This window comes from Notolepis coatsorum (assembly GCF_963971535.1).
Source record: "Notolepis coatsorum genome assembly, chromosome: 5".
NCBI classification, from domain to species: Eukaryota; Metazoa; Chordata; class Actinopteri; order Aulopiformes; family Paralepididae; genus Notolepis; species Notolepis coatsorum.
In genome coordinates this window covers 95832191-95846617 of record NC_140169.1, presented here as the reverse complement: position 1 = coordinate 95846617, position 14427 = coordinate 95832191, and positions in this window count along the sequence as shown.

The window sequence follows — 14427 nt, the reverse complement described above, 5'->3', positions numbered from 1 at the left end:
ACAATAAGACAAAATACCACACAAATGAGAAGATATAAGAGAGAGAGGGGGGAGAGGCAGAAAGAGAGGGAGAGTGAGACAGAGAGAAAAATGAAAGGAGAAATGAGGAGAGGATCTCCGGTGAAGTGCAAGGCTCCCTCTCCCTGACACAATTACAGGAGCGACAGTGAGCCTATCTCCACTCCCAGCAGCGCTTCAATCAGACCCTTAACTCACTAGAACTAATGTCACCGCCACCAACCGAGAGCCACTGCATTGCTGGGACCCTGACTTCCAATTATAAGACTATTTGGACATGGATATTAGAAGAGAGACAGAGGGAGGGACAGATGGGGAAGAGAGAGAGAGGATGAGAGGGAGAAGGGGCGAGAGAAAGAAAGAGGGAAAAAGACAGAGAATGGAAAATAATCAGTCAGAAAGTGAAAGAGACTACAAGTTGAGGTGTAATTGGGTATTTAAATGTATCCTTAAGGAATTCCCTCTCCTCTATTCTCCTCTCTTCTCTTTTCCTCTATTCTCCTCTTCTCTATTCTTCTCCTCTATTCTCCTCTTCTTCTTTCCTCTCTCCTCTCCTCTCCTCTCCTCTCCTCTCCTCACCTCACCTCTCTTCTCCTCTCCTCAACTCTCCTCCAGCGGTCTTGGCTATTTGGCAAGTTAATTTCTCTCATCTCCATGACTCGAGAGAGACCGAATGATGATGAATTCCAATTTCATAACCGTGGAAAGTGTTTAGGCTTGAGAGAAATCAATGGAGCTCTTTCATGGAAGTTAGATAATGATGGCACTTCTATGAATCTGTGACACTGGTTGATGACGGCTGTTTATTCATGCAGTTCATTTATGTTTTTAGAATGGCCTGGATACAGGCGGGTTTAGGACGGCCTGGATACAGACAGGTTTAGAATGGCCTGGATACGAACCGGTTTAGAATGGCCTGGATACGAACAGGTTTAGAATGGCCTGGATACGAACAGGTTTAGAATGGCCTGGATACGAACAGGTTTAGAATGGCCTGGATACAAACAGGTTTAGAATGGCCTGGATACAAAGTGGTTTAAAACAGCCTGGATATGGGTTTATCAAAAGAGGTGAAAGGAGAGGAAGACTTCACTCTCTTCCTCTCTGTTACTCTGACTCTCTTTAACATACCTCTGTTCTAGGGATGTCACGGTTCTCAATATAATATCCACCATCCAGGGTTCAATACACACTTGCAGAATCTACGATTTGATAACATTTTGTGTTACTAGTTTCCATGCTTTGTATTTCTCTCCCAGTTGGCTCTGTGTGTGTGTGTGTGTGTGTGTGTGTGTGTGTGTGTGTGTGTGTGTGTGTGTGTGTGTGTGTGTGTGTGTGTGTGTGTGTGTGTGTGTATCTGTGTCCACGCTCTGGGAAGAGGAAACCCATCCCTCCGAGTAAATATCCAATCACTGCTCAGATATTGTGGTAACAACAACAATGGAGTCACATTTCACGCATGAAATGTGTGAACATGGCGAGCGGAGTCGAAAGGCAGCAGTGTGGGGACATTTTGGTTTTGGCTTGAATATAATGACGAGGGGACGAAAAGAGTTAAAAAATGACACACTACTGTATACAAGCGCTCACTCGGAATTGGAATTGACAAATGCAGTGAAGTTGGAGAATCAAAACATGACACTCACAGTAACCACAAATAATGCAGCAAATTGTGACATAAATATAAAACATATTTATTTCATATTATACAATAGATCAGGATTCTTAATTTAGCTAATAAGCTAAATACATAAAATATTTGGGAATAAATAAATAGTAGCATTTTTTCTCTCCTTATGCACAAAATGCGTATCAAAACCAAAACAAAACAGTGACCCAAAAACCAAGGTATGTATTGAATCGAGGGCTAACTGTATTGTTGTATTCTTATTCTGTATCTCTCTCTTACACACTCTCTCTGTCTCTTTCTCTCTGTCTCTTTCTCACTCTTTAACTATTGTTATATAGTCGTACTATGGCGAATCGCGTCCTGCTCTTCGCCATCGAGATATACCTCATCTCCAGTACCTAGTGTACTTCATCAACGAATAAAACAAATACACCCAGCACCTGCCAGGCCCCGCCCTAGTGACGTACTATAAAGCACTAGGCGTGGTCACCACTCGCTCTTCCTCTATTTTCGTTTCCATCATGGCGGATGCTTGCACCCTGTGAAACTAGTTGTAATGAGAAGTTTAGAGAAATTACGCAATGATGAGTGCTTACCGGAGATTTGCCTACCCCTGGAATCTTCGCGGCATGTTCCAACGACACGTCGGGTCTATCCTGATGTTTCCTCGTCTTGTGGCAGCAGATCGAGGGACAGCGTGCAAGGTTTGGCTATCGAGCCGGCTCGTACACAGGTAGGCTCTGTGTCATCAGGCATTAACGCTGTTGTTAGTAATGCTGCTGGTTGTTTTGTTAAACAACCGAGTTGTGTATCGGCGCCAGGGGCGGGATGTTTTGGTGAACGTCCCTCTGAGTTGTCCCTCTTAACCGGTTCATTGATGAAGGTCAGTCGGTAGCTAATGTGGGGGGTTTTGCTGAGTCTTATTTACCCTTTTTACGGGTGAATGGGTTGACAACAGGGCGCAGGGCGGGTGTGCCGTGGCTAGAGAGCCAGGTAGCATCGATCCTGTGCCCCGGCGGGGTTGAACGGTGTCCCACCCGGAAGCCGACGCTTGAGAGCGAGTCGGCCCGGCAGGTGGCAGTATGGACTGATGAGAGTTATACTGCTACAGGATGGAATTTAGCGGCGGCCAGTGTTGTGGCTCAGCTGACTGTTTTTCTGTCCACATTAGCGTCGGGTAGTGGGGCTACAGGACCAGCCGATGCTGAAAACATTTTGCATGTTTTTGGTGTTATAGAGATCTTGACTCAGTCGCAAGCTATAACTGCGGGGAGGATTAGGATGCTATCAACGCTTGTTAATAGGCATTTCTGGTTGGAGCAGTCTCCTCTTAGGGAGGAAGAAAGGTTTCTTCTCCTCACGGCTCCTCTTTCCGCGGAAGGACTCTTTGGTCGTTCTGCGGAGACGCGGGCGGTTGTTGACCTAGGTCCCACACCGCCTCACGTTATGCAGCCAGAGGTTGGAGCACGGCCTTGTCAGCGACTGTGGCGAGGCCCTCGACAGGCGGCCATGTTTCCCCCGCCAGTGGTACCCTGGGCGGCGAGTCCACAGGGGTCCACAAGGCCGACAGCCTTGGCGGCCGAGGGATCGGCCATGTTGGATGTGCTCGGCTTGGAATATACAAGCCGTCGCCGTTCTGCCGGGAGCAGCCCGCTCCCCGATCACTCCTTCCCCCGTCACCAGCGGGGACAGGGGCTGACACCCAGTTGATGGCTGAGCCTGGGTCTGTCCGTGAGAATGTTGTGCTCTCACGTGGCTCCCTCGCCACACGTTGTGCGATTGGTGAGCCTGGTGTTACGGCTGCCACTATTGACGGTGGTCAGCAGGGGGACTCGAGGCCTCTTCGAAAGAATGTTCAGCACGGGTTACCCCGACATCGCCTTCGCCAGGCGGGGTATCACATTGATGCCTCCCACTCCCGCAAGATCGGCAGTGGTCTGCAAAGAAGAGGCGCGTGTGATTTGGGTGGTAGCAATATCACTGCAGGGCTACGGTGTGTAGGAACCCATGGGGTCCTCACGCCTTGCATGTCTGGCTGCAGAACAACTCCTCAGCATGCTCTGGAGGGGTGTTCAGTGGCGGAGCGTGTGTCACCTAGTTTGATGGCAGCTTCTCCCGTATCAAACCAGCCCTTTCTGTCGGGGTCCCCCCTTGGGTGCGAACGCCCTGTCCGCTTTGGCGGGTTCAGAGGCTACGCACAGCGGGAGGGACCGGGCCACCTATCTACTGTTCCTTGCGGCCCAGTGTCAGTTGACGGCGGGTGCGCTCTGGGATTATTATCACATATGGTTACAAGAGTGCCATATGTCGGGATGGGTAGAGAGAACGTTGAGGCGGGGGCTTGTTTTGCAGTTCGCACAACCCCACCCTCCATTTTCAGGTTTGGTGCAGACCCTATTGTAAGGGTCAGCAGCAGTGACAGCTCTGGCCGACGAGATCCAATCTCTGTTGGCGAAGCAGGCCGTAGTCGTGGTCCCGAGAGAGGACGCAATGTCAGGCATCTACTCCCGTTATTTTCTGGTGCCCAAAAAAACTGGAGGGGTCAGACCTATACTGGATCTGTCCGCGTTCAATCGTCTGATTGTGGCGAGACCATTCAGGATGTTGACCGTCAAACACCTGCTACTTGCTGTCAGGGTGGGAGACTGGTTCACCTCCATAGACCTGAAGGATGCGTATTTTCACATCCCGATTTTCCCTCCTCACAGGAAGTTCCTACGGTTCCTATTTCAGGGCGTAGTGTACGAATACCAGAGGTTGCCGTTCGGCTACTCTCTGGCTCCCCGCACATTCACCAAGTGCGTAGAGACTGCGCTGGAGCCTCTACGTCATCAGGGGATACGAATTATTTTCGATCTCGACGACATATTGCTCCTCAGCCGGTCGGAGGAGGTCGCTAGGTCTCATACCAGGCTGGTGGTGGAATTCCTCACCAGGCTGGGTTTTGCTGTGAACTGGAAGAAGAGTATGCCTCTTCCCAGTCAACAGGTGGAGTATTTGGGCTTGATTCTGAGTTCAAGACCCATGAGGGTAACCCTCTCGGAGCAACGGAGGGTGTCTATCCTCCACGCGCTCGGGGGTTTCCGTCCTGGAAGGACGGTCACGGCGCTGCAGGTGATGCGCCTGCTCGGTATGATGGCATCTGCTCACACTGTGGTCCCTCTTGGCCTCCTCTTCGTGAGGAGGATACAGAGGTGGTTCTCCAGTATGAGAATAGACCCGGTGAGGGACAAATGGAAACGGTTGACGGTTCCTTTGTCGATATGGGGGGATATCGCCCATTGGAGGAGGACTGGTATCCTCACCAATGGGGTCCCCATGGGCAGCAGGCGTTCACACGTCACGGTCTTCACCGACGCTTCCCTCACGGGATGGGGAGGGACGTGTCGGACCGATGCAGTAGGGGGCAGCTGGACGATCCATGCTGTCCGGTCTACCCTGCACATCAATGTGTTGGAATTGAAGGCGGTCCTCCTGGTCCTCAGACGGCTCGCCCACTTGGTGGTAGGCAAGCACATTTTGGTCAGGACGGACAGTATGACGGCAGCGGCGTATATCAACAGGCAGGGTGGAGTACGCTCCACCTGTCTGCACCGGGCGGCGGTCGGGCTCTGGCTATGGGCATCTCGCAAGCTGCGCAGTCTGAGGGCGCTCCACATCCCTGGCAAGGAGAATGTGGGCGCGGATGTGATGTCACGGGGCGGTCCTCGTCACGACAAGTGGGAACTGCGCCAAGACATAGTCAGGCAGATCTGGGATCGCTTCGGGGAAGCTTCAGTGGATCTGTTTGCAAGCAGACAATCTCACAAGTGCCCCTTGTGGTTCTCGGTCAGCCGGGGAGACAATCCTCCCTTGGGGGTGGATGTCTTCTCAGTGTATCCATGGCTGCCCGGGCTTCTGTACGCCTTTCCCCCCACACACCTGGTAGGTCAGTTGTTGGAGCGGGTACGGTGGGAGCACAGGACCGTGATCCTGGTTGCGCCGGACTGGGGCACAGCTGTGTGGTTCCCGGTCCTGATCCAGCTATTGGTAGCCCCGCCGTGGCCTGTTCCTTGGTCGGCGAGGGTCCTCTCTCAAGCGTGCGGGTCGCTGTGACAGCCCCCGGTGCTGGGCCAGCCTCTGATGGTTTGGCTGGTGAGAGGGTGAGTCTGGAGAGGATGGACCCTTCTGTGGTTGACACCATCCGGAATGCGCGTGCTCCCTCCACTATTGCGCTTTACGCGGGTAGGTGGCGTATGTTCCAAGAGTGGTGTAAGGTGGGGGGCCGGGACCCGGTGTCCTGCCCCCTGGATGCTGTCCTTATTTTCTTTCAGTCTCTCCTTGATAGACTGTCGGCTTCGACGGTGAGGGTATATGCTGCGGCTATATCCTCTTATCATGAGGGGTTTGAGGGTGTTGTGTTGTTCAGCCACCCTCTTGTGAAGCGTTTCCTGCTTGGCGTTCGATGCCTTAAGCCGGTGACACGCTCTCTGGCTCCGAGCTGGGATCTTCAATTGGTCCTCGGTCGGTTGTCCATGGCCCCGTTTGAGCCTCTTGAGCAAGCGCCGTTGGAACAGCTGTCGTTCAAGACTGCGTTCTTGCTGGCCATCACCTCCGCTAAGCGCGTGGGTGAGCTTTGTGCTCTCTCGGTGCGGCCCGAGTGTCTGTCTATTCGTTTCGATATCAGTGCCACTCTGCGGCCTAATCCAGCCTTCGTGCCAAAAAATATCCGGAGTTCTTTCCGCTCCAGGGATATTATGGTTCAGGCGTTTCATCCGCCTCCTCACGCTAGTGAGTCGGAGGCGGGCCTTCACCTGTCATGTCCGGTCCGGGCTTTGGGGATTTACCTCAGCCGTACTCAGGGCCTCAGGGCTACCGATCAGCTCTTTGTCTGTTACGGTGGCTCTCGTGCTGGTAAGGCACTGTCGAAACAGCGCCTGTCCCATTGGTTGTGCGAGGGCATTGCCCTTTGCTACACGTTGGCTGGGCTGGCTCCCCCTGGGGGCGTCAGGGCGCACTCCACTCGTGGGGTGGCGGTCTCTGCCGCCCTGCTGGGTGGGGCCTTGGTGGAGGACATCTGTGCTGCGGCTTCATGGTCCTCACCGGGTCCCTTCGTAAGGTTTTACCTCATGGACATGACTGGGGGTTCTGTCTCCCAGGCGGTTCTGAGGTCTGGAACCTCTCCTGCTTCCCGTCCTTCGGTGGGGTAGCAGGGGTGTGTGGGTGTGGGCCACAATGTGTTGTGTCACACGTGGTCCCGCCTGTGCTGTGCGTTTAAGAGGTTTCTAGTTCCCTCTTTTTCACACTTGGGTGGAGTTGACTACCCTCTTCACTAGGAAGGAGGGGTGACGGGACTCCCCTCCCCCCTCATGTGGGCTTTCGGGTCCTTAGGGGATGCATTTGTCGGTCCTCGCGTCTGCTCTGTCCCCATATCTCGATGGCGAAGAGCAGGACGCGATTCGCCAGTACGACTATATAACAATAGGTTATGTATATAACCTAGTTATATGAGTACTGGCTGAGCGTCCTGCTCTTAGCGTGCCCTGAGGTCCCTTGGGGAAACTTCTCTTTTGGAAACTGTTTTCCGAGGAAGAGCGAGTGGTGACCACGCCTAGTGCTTTATAGTACGTCACTAGGGCGGGGCCTGGCAGGTGCTTGGTGTATTTGTTTTATTCGTTGATGAAGTACACTAGGTACTGGAGATGAGGTATATCTCGATGGCGAAGAGCAGGACGCTCAGCCAGTACTCATATAACTAGGTTATATATGTAGAAGGGTGGATTATCCCTGCTTGTGGGAGTAGTAGTACACAGACACTGGGTAGTAGGATACTATAGAATTGGACCTATATGTACCCCCGTCTTTGGCCCGGAACGTCGTTCTGGAGGGCTTGCAGCAGGAGTGGATGGGGCCCAGGATTTACTAACCTGGGGACTGGTACTCTGGTCTCCCTCGCCTTCCAAGGCGGTCAGCAGTAGCTCCCCACACACTCTCACTTCCCCCAGTACCTCCAACAGCCATCCCACACCCAGTGACTGTCAGTTCAATAGTATTATTGGGCTTCCCTTTAAGCAGTACCCTTCCTTGACCACCTGTATAGACCCTTCAAATGCTATTCGGTGAATGGGGTGTAAGGGTTAAATAATTATGCAGTCACAATATTTACCCAGGGGTTAGACTAGCAAATGGAAGAAACAGACACACACACAGTGCTCCCAATAAGGTCTACTTTGTATTGAAGCCTGGGCAGGTTATCAGTTACAGAAATACTTCAGATCTATTCATACATGGCACTGGGTGCTCTCACTGATAATGTAGGGGAAACTATTCCCACCATAGGCACAGCATGCTCAATACATTAATAACACCCAGCTTGTACTAGGGGAGACCCAGGCATAAAGTAGAGAAACATTGGGAATTCAAATAACAAGAATAATAAAATACCAAAAGAAAACAAAGCAAATGTGGGCCCACGTTACCAAAATAAACCTACACTAAAGCCGGCTTAAATTGTTTGGGGTACCCCTTAGACCAGACCTGGGCATTGTACGGCCCGCGGGCCGCATCCGGCCCGCGGGATGATTCTGACCGGCCCGCGAAAGATTACATGATAATAAAAAAATATATAAAAAAAATAAAAAAAATATTTTTTTTTTTAATATTTTTTTTTTTTTTTAACTTTTTCCTTTTCATGTCAACGTTCACACGCACAATATACGCTTAGGAGACATGCTCAGAAGATGTTGGTTCTCTTTGGATCCACCTACATATGTGAACAGACATTCTCATTCTCGTTTACCAAGTCCAGGTACAGATCCTCTCTCACTGATGAACATCTGGCAGCTGTGCTTCGCATCTCCACCTCAGACATGCAACCTGACTTTGATGGACTTGTTAAAGCTCAACAGAGACTGGATTTCTCACACTGAATGAAACAAAAAAGAACTGAAGAACACTAAAATGTGGAAATATAACAAGTGAAATGGGACACTTGATATTTTTTTTTCTTAATGTTTAATATAGGCATGTAAAGTAAAAAAGGCTACAAAACTGGGACACTTTTCTTTACACAGTTCAGTGACATGTCTTGTTTATTTTTGCTATAAGATGATGTGATGTCTTTAGAAAGCTAAGAAAATCCTTGTTTCAATAGTATATGAAACTCAAAATGCCCTTTGTTATTAATGTTTCACATTTTGTTTATCATTTTGGAAATAAATTCTATTTGAATAAATGATATTTTTGAAAGCTAACCTCACCTTTTAATTGCCAAATAATAACATACACTCTTACCAGGGGTCAAAACAATGCCATTTACTGCTTTTTATATAGAAATAAAATGTATATTATGCATAATTGAGTTTGGAATTTTGGCCCGGCCCCCCAACATATTTTCAGTTGCTCATTCGGCCCCCCGGGAAAAATAATTGCCCACCCCTGCCTTAGACACTGGTTGTTAGCGTTCACTTGAATGGACGGTGATGTTGATACACGAGGTACCGTTCGTACTTAGCCAAGATGGCGGACCCACTCTTATCACCTCTCGTCCAGGTGACAAGATGGCGTCTGCGATCCCGCGAGCACAGCCAGCGGGCTGGGCGAACAGCATGGGCAGTGGTTAGCTGGAGGAGCGTGCTGTGATGGCGACCTCTGCTGGTGGGAAGAGGCGTCCTCTGCAACGTCGGGGGGACATCCACTGCTGGCTGTTGCTTGCTGCTGTCGCGCGAGCTAATACTGTTGCTACCCTAAACACAGCTAAACTTCGGGTCTCGACGCACCCTCCTGCTATATCGGTTGTACTACTAATGCAACGTGGCTGACTATACCACCGGTCTTCAGCGCCGCGCGCCCGGTAGTCTACTGGAGTCAGACGGAGCCGTTAGCAGCATGCTAATACACTGCACACTTACTACTATAACCCGGTAACTATAGACGTTAGTCCCGTTAACTCTAGACGTTAGTCCTTCGTTCTGTATTGCTTACTCACACACTATCGCTGGTACTTCTAGGATAATCCGTCAACTAGCAAGTACTTGTTGTCACCCGTCGCTCTCCAACGGGGCTTTTCAACATCAATTCTTCCACGGGGCTCGTTTGAGCACCCGCCCGTACTTCTAGGATAACCCATCAACTAGCAAGTACTTCTTATCACCCGTTGCTCGTTCCAACGGGGCTCTCTTCTTATCCCCCGTTGCTCGTTCCGACGGGGCTCCTCAACAGCTCTCCTTCAACGGGGCTCGTTTGAGCACACGCCCGCTGTGACTGCGACTGTTCACGGTCAAGTCCACTGCCGAAGAGGGCTTCCTGGTCCTCTGGCCCCCAGGTAACTCCCTCTTCCTCGTTGCTTCCCTCTCTCCTCCGCTCCACCTGCCACCACTGCCACTCCGCCCCCTGCTGGCAACCGCCACTGATCCCCCTCTAGAACCACTTCAGCACAGGGGAAAGATGCTTCAATGTTAGTGATCCATAATGAAGCCGGAGAAGGGTAGCACCTCACCTCGTTGTTAAACTGGACGAGCTATCAAAAGGAACACTGTTTATCACACTTTATACACACACAGGGAAAGTAACAGTTAGTTAGCACTTCTGAATACTTAGTAGAATATTCAGGCTGCTACATATACATAACCTATCGCTCTCTCTTACAATACATTTTAAAATACACTATAAGTGTGTGTGTGTGTGTGTGTGTGTGTGTGTGTGCGTGCGTGCATGCGTGCGTGCGTGCGTGCGTGCGTGTGTGCGTGTGTGTGTGCGTGTGTGTGTGTGGTGTCCACCTGGCTAAAAACAGCCAATGACTCCAGTATTCTGGTAGAGAGGGATGCTTCCACAAGCACTGGAGCAGCTCAGTGTGTACTGTATGTGTGTGCATGTGTGTGTCCATGAATGTGTGTGTGTGTGTGTGTGTGTGTGTGTGTGTGTGTGTGTGTGTGTGTCCGAGCCAGAGTGAGTGTGTGTCTCCCTGAATAGATAGAAATGTCAGTGTCTATCACAGCGGGAATGGTCTCCGGGGGAATATTATGGTCTGGCGTGTCCCTCCCTGCAGACTGGTCTTTATAAATAAGAGGAAAAGACAACACTTTAGCCTGGAGAGAGAGAGAGAGATGATGCTGCGTGTATGGGGGGTATGTGAGGTGTTATTGGCCTCCAGGGAACCTTTTCTCTAAACACTGTTACACACACACACACCCTCTCTCGCACACACACACACCCTCTCTCGCACACACACACACACAAACACACACACACACACACACACACACACACACACACACACACACACACACACACACACACACACACACACACACACACACACACACACACACACGGACATACACACACATGGACATACACATGCATGATAACGTTTCGTCAGGTCCATGAGATGAGTAGACGCTGGAAACACGGTCAACGAAACGTTTATTCTGGAGTATATGAGAATGCGGGTTCTATTCTCTTAACTAATAATTAAATACAACTTAATTTCTCACTCTAATAAAAATATTCCTAAATCTGAAAATATGTTCACTGGCACAGTGCCTAACTTCGGCCTAAAGATTCAGCACCATGGACAGGTCTGCTCAAACTCATTTATTTTGGGATGACATGACAAACAAATGCAATAACAAAAGATAGTGACAAAATCAAAGGATGCAATTGTGTCATGAAAATACAAATGAAGAAAGCTCTATACATTACAAAATAAACTAAATACAAATATTGAAAAATACTGTTATGTCTATCTGTTATAGAAATTAAGAGCTATTGATTCCCTCTTGGACCTTCCAATTTGCGATCAGAGAATCGAAGCTTTAGTTTTCTGTCTGCCATTGTCCTAGGACATGCATACTGTTGCATGGGCAGTATTTACACTATTTTACCATAATCAGGAGCACTCAGCTGCTCCGTGAGCCAACTGTGCTGCCGGATATCAGGAGCAAATTGCACTCAAACTGCAACACCGTATGGGCGCGTTTGCGCTAGTATATAATTTGCGCAATATCTTTAGTGAATAGGTCCTTAACACTTTGAGTGCCACGAGGTGGCGCCAGAGGTAGCGCTTCAATGCCACCATCGGCGCCAATGTTACGCTTAATATCGCCTAATCTATGTTTTAAATTATGGCTATGTGTCTAATCTGCCCGTCGCTTATCAAAGAATCCTTTTCCAGTCAGTGCTGTCAAGGCAGATTGGTTTTTTATCGCTTCATTTCCGTTTGAGAGCATTTTGAAAAGCACCCGTTTTGAGGTAAAAAACTGTTAATTCTAGACCATTCTATGATAATCGTCTTTTACTGGAATATTCCAGAACGTTGATATTTGTCGGCCTATTTATGAATCGTTTTCAAATAAACGCTAGATGATCAATATTATACGTGCACGCAAGCACATTCGAGCCGCGCTTGGATAATCGCCGTGTTCATTTCCTCTTGGACTTTTACAGTGAAACCGAAAGAGCCCATTTCACAAAACAGCTTATATCTTCATCAAAATTAGTCTGATTATCCTAACACTGATAACATAGATTCCTTACCTGACATCAGATGGTATCCAACTGGTATATTCCAATTCCTGATCACCATTCGAAAAAATCGATAAGTGTATGGATCCAACGTGTGTACAGTGCAGTACATGATTCCGCGGGTCTCAGAGGCTCCAGAATGAACTGTCATAACCCCGGCTGTATCAGTGGACTGGAAAATGTGGAGTACAGGATTTTTTTCCCCATCCATTTTCATTGAGTCCATTCCAAAATCCCTTATGTCATCTGGGAGACGATAGGGGGCGCTTTTTTCCACATCTGATCGCCGGCGGCGCTCGGGTATACTAGGGTAGGCTCGCGTGATGCAATATGATTTCAGATCGCTAAAAAATAAAAATAAAAGAATTCCGAGAAATCTCGTGAGTGGCTTTCAACATAACTATCGGAAACCCCAGATATCTCGTGAGTGGCAGTGAAAGTGTTAAGATGGAGCACATCGTCGGAGCAAATCACACACAGTTAATCATTGAGCGCCACACTGTTTTCCCATCTGTACTGCCTGGCGCCAGCGTTATTGACAATTTTCACGATGTTTGCAGACCCATCGTATATTCCAGCGGTTCCCAAACTTTTTTGGCCGTGCACCCCCTGTCACCTCCCGACCTAGCTGACGCACCCCCAATGGGTTTCTGTTAGAAAAAATTGTTGCTGGTCTCCGTGCACAGATGAAGCACACCTGTGTCAGACACGCCCGAGACATTATTGTTTATTATTATTATTAAAACGTACGCTTTTTATTAAAACGTTTCTTGAATTTCATGATTTACACAGTGAAAATCCCCATTTGAAATAATGTATATTAGTTATATTTATTAGGCATAACAAAATATATTGTTTGGTTCCTGTTGGTTGTCAGTTAAGGCCATGAGTAGGTAGGGAATTTATTTTATTTAATTCTTTATTTTATCTCTTCCCACGATGGATAGGGAATTTCTTTATTTAATTAAAATGTTCACGACAACATGGATGCATGTACTCTGCCAGCATGTTTAATATCCATAATACTAAAGGTTTGACTAAGATTTTTATGAAATTGTATTGTAAAAAAAAAGTTAAATATTAAAAAATTATTTTATATTTTTTTATTTACCACCATTAGCCTTTTCATGTCACGCACCACCTAGAGGGATCTCGCGCACCACAAGGGGTGCGCGCACCACAGTTTGGGAACCACTGGTATATTCTATATTATAGCTATGGAGACAATAGTATGGCTCATTTGACAGGCACTATTTATAGTCCAACATTGACAAACCAGTTAATTTCTACATACTTTCGTTTGTGCGCTATTCCACGCTAAACATTGCCCCGTTTCAAAATAATCCAGTCTTGTTTTCTAGATAGTGAGATATGACGTGTTATATGCATACCGGTATGCGCAAATCATTTGGGTTGCTCGCATGAAACCTATATTATTTCCAAATCAAAGGTATATACCATATATAGATGTTTCTTCACAAAATCATCAAGGGGGGGGGGGGGTCATTTTATGAACCTGTGATCGTTACCAAAAGCGAAGTTTTAGGTTCGGTAAATTACGACGCTGAACAATACAAAAGCATGTTTTAGGTTCGGTAAAATATACCTAAAATAGACCTTACCTTAGTCAGAAGGTACTCCAAAATGAATAATCCATGTAGTTCCGTCGCGATCGCCATTACTCGTGTGCATTGGGTCTGGCTATAATACGGGAAACAATAGGTTTCAGGCAAGCAAATCACCGACAGATGGCTGTGTGCTGATTCACTTTGAGGGGGAAGGGATTCCTGCAGCCGGAGGTATCGAGGCACTGAAAGACACCTTAGAGACCCAGTTCAAAAGGTAGGCGATACTGCCACCTGTCGGGATTCGATCGTCATTGCAATTATAACATAGGCAGCGGTGCCAGGGAGACACAGGCAGGTCCGTGCGAGTGTTTAGAATGGGAAAAATCGCTCAACGGTTGGATTTGAAACACGAGAATTCTCGTTTTTGGCGCAGAAAGAGTTATGGTGCTATTAGTGGCCGCAATCCATTCTTTGTGAATTCGCATCAAGTGATTGATGTTGAAATTCTACCACTAGTGCCTTTAAGAATACTAAGTGCTTGATGTTCCTGACAGCTGAATGGAACAAACGCTAACAAATGTAATTTGTTACCATCAGGTTGTGGAGGTCCAATGTGGACTATTCCTTTAAAGGAAAGAAGGGAACTACGTCACAGTCTTTTTTACATAATATCTTTATTTCACCATAGTTTCATACTGACAGTTAATG